This window comes from Sturnira hondurensis, unplaced genomic scaffold (genome assembly GCF_014824575.4).
Source record: "Sturnira hondurensis isolate 20B ecotype Veracruz unplaced genomic scaffold, ASM1482457v3 Scaffold0004068, whole genome shotgun sequence".
Taxonomy (NCBI): domain Eukaryota; kingdom Metazoa; phylum Chordata; class Mammalia; order Chiroptera; family Phyllostomidae; genus Sturnira; species Sturnira hondurensis.
In genome coordinates this window covers 950,239-956,238 of record NW_028076699.1, presented here as the reverse complement: position 1 = coordinate 956,238, position 6,000 = coordinate 950,239, and positions in this window count along the sequence as shown.

The window sequence follows — 6,000 nt, the reverse complement described above, 5'->3', positions numbered from 1 at the left end:
GCTGGGGTTTAAGTCTCCTACCAGCACCTTTTGCATTCTTGACGCCATGTCCAGTTGGTTTATCATGCTGTGGTTTAGTATGCAGTCAGTGTGGACTTAATCGCATACAACAAACTATGAATGGTGCACAGCAGGATCCTGCTATAAATTTCCTATCCCTCACTCACTAAGGTACTGATGAACCCCCTTAGTGGTCAGATGTGACAGATGGTGTATTTCTGTTCTAGTTTGTTTGGAATTTCTACCATAATAATTACGTAAAAACTCGCATGGCTGGGGTGGACAGTGGCATCAGCAATGTCCCCTTCAAAACACTACTACAACTAGGATTCATTCTCTTACTTCTTTTCTTTAAAAAAAAAACCAGTTGTTCATGTTTTTTACAAATTTTTCTATTGAGTGATAAGAACACTCTACCTATTAAGGAAATTAGTCCTATTCACTCGCTAAGTTAGACTTTCCTCCCATTTTGGCAATGGTCTATTGGAGTATTTGGGGGCATATATTGGTTTCGTATTAATTTTAGGAAAACCTTCTCACTCCAAGAGAAGAAATACATTATTTATGTGTCCAAATCTTATGAGTCTTTTGCTTCATTTTCTATTCCCTTTCACTGATTTGTCAGTTTAGTATCTTCTGGTTCCAAATTGTTATGATATGTATGACTTTATCATTTATTTTAATACCTAGTAGTATGTGTCTACCATCATTGCCATTTTTCAACTTTTCCCTGGCTTTGCTTGCATATTTATTTTTTCAAAATTATATATAGATGCACATTTTTGTAGAAATGTGACAAATACAGATAAGTATAAAAACAAAATTTTAAAGAGTGAATAATGCTATACAAAAGCTACTGATATTAATTTCTTGAAGTACCTCATTTCAATCTTTTCCTATGTGCAAACACACCATTTTTTAAACAAATTTCAGATCATGTTATACTAGTAAATATATGACCTTAAATCTGTAACCCATTGAGTAGTTAATCTGTTCATTGCCTTATACGCTACGCTTTAGTTAACCATTCCTCTATTGTTGAGCATGCCAAGTAATTTCTAATTTTCCACTCAACTTACTCATGCTTGTTTCTGTCTGGGCGTGAATGAATCCTTTGCACATTCCTCTAGTAAGGAGATCAAGATGTGTCTAAAAGATCCATTGGCACCTTGGTGTTGGGTTTGCGATGTCCACTTAAAGACTCCTTCCCCCTCAAAAGTGCCACTCAGACTTGCTCTGGGTGTGAGGGAGACGTTTCCATTGTGGAGGAAGTTGGCATTGTGGTTAAGAGCGTGAGCTTTGAAATCAGACAGAACTATGTGAATTTAGAGAAGTTGCCTAAACTCTGAGTCTAATTCCTTGTCTGTGAAATGCAGACACCGATAGCTACTCAGAGGGCTGTAGTAGGGGTGGGATGTGATTATGCTTGTGAAGTCCTTAGCATTCTGCCCAGCACACAGTAAGATGTCCAGCAAATGATACCTACATAAACACTGTGCCCCCTCCAGCTACTCAACAGCAGCTCACCTCCCTTAACCTTCTGTATTTTGCTGCTGGACAAATCCAGCAATGAGGCTGCCGAAGACTGAGTCATATCTTCAGCATCCTTGCTATGTAAGGTGTGGTCACAGGAACAGGGGCGTTTGCATCACTTTAGAATCTCAGAATCTGCAGAATTTCAGGCCCCGCCCAAGACCTATGCAATTATAATTTGTAGTTTAAAAAGATCCCCAGGTGACTTGTATGCATAGTAAAATTTGAGAATATATTGGTACAGGTACCCAGGGAGCTGGTGGTGGTGATGTGTATGTGTGTGGGGGAAGGTAGGGGTCCAAACATATGGCATCTGTAGCCTAGAATTTGCATTCATCTTGTCTCAGACTCATCACTCAGTGTTGAGTGTTCACTCAGTAGCAGTGTTCTCTTCACTAAAGCTCCATTGACCTTGACCATTGTGGTGTGGTGAAAGAAGCTTTAGCTTCAGATTTAGACAGAGCTGGCTTTCTTTCCTTTTTTTTTTTTTTTTATCTTTTACAGCAGAATTTTTTATTTTTCTTAATTTTTTTATTGCTGTTCAATTACAGTTGTCTCCGTTTCCTCCCATTGTCCCCCAGGGGACAGTTGTCTCCCCTGCCCTCCCCACAGCACCACCTTCCACTTTCAATCCTTCCTACTCCCCCCCACCATTGTCTTTGCCCATGGGTCATTTATTCATGTCCTCGATTTGACCCTTCCTCTTCTTTCCCCAATTATCTCTATCCACCCTCCCCTCTGGTCACTGTCAGTTTGCTCTTTATTTCCATGTCTCTGGTTCTATTTTGCTTACTTGTTTGTGTTGTTGATTAGGTTCTACTTGTAGCTGAGATCATGTGGTATTTGATCATATGGTATCACTGCTTAGCTTATTTCACTTAGTATAATGCTCTTCATCCATGCCACCGCAAAGGGTAGGAGCTCCTCCTCTCTTTCTGCTTCGTAGTATTCCATTGTGTACATGTACCGCCGTTTTTGGATCCACTCACTTACCGATGGGCACTCAGGCTGTTACCAGCACTTGGCTCTTGTAAATTCATAGCAGCACGGCAGTAAATTGTGCTGCTGTGAACATTGGGGTACATAGGTTCTTATGGATTGGTGTTTCAGGGTTACTAAAATATAATCCCAGCAGCGCTGGGTTTCGGTCCCAACTTGGTTATGTGGGGTCCTACCTAGTAAGCCCAGAGGGCATGAGACAGATCATTTCAACTTTCTAAGCCCAGTTTCTTTACCTGTAAAATGTGAATGATAAACCTTTCTTGATGTGTTATTAGAGATAACTGGGGTAAATGCTTTTTAAGAAGCCTGGCACATCATAGGGGTACAAAAAATATTTTGACATCAAAGGCCTAAGGTTGAATTTTAGCTCCACCATCTACTTGGTCGGTCACTTCTTCTCCGTAGGCTTAGGTTTCATCTGCTGGAAAATGTGTATTTAGGTCAAATAACCTCTGAGGTCTCTCTCTATTCCCAAACTCGGCAACTCTAAAGCATATTTCAGTATACATATTTGAATCCTAATGGTAACTCATGGTTAGAAAAGTGACAAGACTCTCACCATCCTGAAAAATTACCTAAACTGTCTTTCATTAAAGGATCTAAAAAGAGGGATGGGTTTCCTATGCATCGGTGCACGTGAACATTTGACTGGTACAAACAAGGAACTCAGGAACGGCGTTGGCAGTTATTAAACTGAATTTCAATTTAGATAATTACACGGTGGGCACTGCGATCTCCAAACCTGGATTTCGAACCTCTGAAGTGTTTGGGTCAGATATCTGGTGCCGGAAGTTCTCTGATTCGAGTTAGGAAGCTGTCAGGGTCAAATGACCTGAAAACTCTTGGTTGCAGGAAAGGAAACAAAAATTTGGCTTCTCGCAATGGATTGGTAATGAAGGAGAGACAACGACTTGAAGTAGTTGAAAGTATCCTGAGAAATCTTTCCCCCAGGTTTTTGGAAGAGAATAAAGGATCAGGAAAGTCAGAAATACAATCAAACTAACAGTCCATGCCCAAGAGGGGGCAGGGAGAGGGAGAGAACCGATTCAAGTATCATCTGTTATTAATTTGTGCGGAGACTGGTACACATTAGAAATGACTTCCTAGCTGTTGTAGCATATATGGTGATGTGGGCCTTGAAAGATCAGATTTTATCCACTGATTCAGCAAATATTTGCTAGAAACCAGTTAACTAACCACAATGCCTCAGGGAAGGTGCGTTCAGAGTTGACTGGTTATGAGGGAACTGTTCATCAATTGCTAATTTTCTATGATTTGCTCATCTTCCTCTTATTTTTTACACAACTAGATTGGGGAAGTTCGACTCACAGACCCCTTGGGTGATTTTCAAAAGTGGTAATTGTTATATGTTGGTTTGTCTAAGCCAGACATAACTACATATATTCAACATGTATTTATCAACTACAAACTCTGTGCTGAATAATATGCTAAGGAGCCAAGGACACCGTGATGAGCCGGGCGCTGTGTTATCACCTCACAGCCTCGTTGGAGAGGGAGACAGGGTCAGGTGATCTGATAGAGACCTGTGGAGTTGTAACTCTGACAGGTGCCACAAAGGGAAGAAGGTCCTTGTCACTGAGAGACTTATACCCTAGAGGAGCTGACCAGTTAGGGGGATCAGGCAAGGCCTGGCTGGGACGTAATGCTTGACCTTGACCCACTTGAAGTATGAATACTAGTTAACAGGCAGAGGGGGAAGGGCCGGTGCTCTAGGCAGCAGAAACCTATGTAGGCAGCAGGAAGTGTATAAATGGGCCGCTCTCCAGAGAAGCTGGAGAGAAGAGAGCTGAAAAGAAGGCCCCGTAAGATGAGGCGGGAGGCAGATGGTGCAGAAGGCCCTGTCAGAGAGTTTTGTGTTTATTGTGAGCCATGAAAAACCACCGAGAATTTTAGAAAGGGGATATTTATATTTTTAAAAGATCCTTTAATTTGCTAGCTCTCATTGCTAAGCTAGTTGAGTTCATACACCTCCTGGCCGTGATCATGGGAATAAACACAAGGCAGGATGGTACAGACAGTGCGAGGTCAGCTGCGAAGCTAGAGTTGAAGTTCAGAAGAAAGATTATGTTCTTTCCACTGGGGGCGTGGTGGAGATGGAGAACAATGGAAAATCTGAGGAGCTAAAACAATAGTACAGTGGGGAGACCATGAAAGATCAAGGTGAAAAAAAAGGGTCAAGAATATCTCCTAGGTTTCTTTAAAAAAAGATGTAATTTATTTATTTTTAGAGAGGGGAGGAAAAGAGGGAGAGAAACATCGATGTGAGAAACATCAACTGGCTGCCTCTCATAGGAACCTCCACTGAGGACCGAACCTGCAACCCAGGCTTGTGCCCTGATGGGAATTGAAGAAGTGACATTTTGCTTTGCAGGGACCACACCTCACCGACTGAGCCACACAGTCAGGGCCCTACGTTCCTTTTGGGCACACAAAATCGGGTCGAGTAGCATTCACTTAAATGAATCAGCTGTCAGCCTGGCCTCAGGGCTGCCACACGCAGCTGCGGGGGCTGTGTGCTGCACCGGGCACCTGGCTGTGTGAGGAAGGCGAGCACTGAAGGTCAGTCCCTACTCGGCCCTCTTGGCCACTCATCCCACTTCAGGGCTATGTCTACCCAGGTTGAAGAAACACCTTTTTATCCTTTGGAAAAAAGGAGCCATCCATTTGGCTAGATAAAACAAACAAACAACAACAACAACAAAACCAAAACCAAAACCCAAAACCAAACAGATCTTTCACTCAGCATTGTGGGCACCTGGATGGAGTGCTACAGGGGGGTGAGAGCTGGAGGTGGTGAGGCCGGGAACAGGGGACTCGGTTGGTAGAGGCAGGGAACGGAGAAGTTGATGAGAACACGAGAGGGTGCCGTGAACACAACGCTCGGTTTATTTATCCTGCAGTGTCTGTCTCTGGCCTTTTCCTGGACTCCTGACCCACTGGGAGGGACCCTGCTTGTGGCTCACCCTTCCTGTTATTTTGATTCTTTTGATGGATGCCTTTGATGAAAATAGATATGGAAACCCAGACTGTCAGAGTCAGAGAGCAGAAGCAGTGTAAGAACCAGCTAGCTCTGCTCTCTCATTATGTAGGTGAGAACACTAAGCCCAGCGAAATAGCCTGCTTTGCCCCATGTCTCCGTGCTGGGACTAGACTCTTAGTTTTCCAGCTCACCACATCTTGCTGATTTTTCCTCCAGCAAAAATGAACTTTGACAGGCAGTGAGTGATACACCTGAAAGAGTGCAGATACTGGACTGAGTCAACCTGGATTTGAGTCCCCCCTTGCCAATTCTTTATGGCGTGATCTTGGGCAAGCAGCTTAATCTCTCTGCGCTGCATTTTCTCCAACTGTGAGATGGACATAAAGCCTGTCACTTTGAAGGGGGCTGTGAGAATTAATCTGAGGCCTTGAGGACAATGTCTATTCACCAGACATGATCCAAAC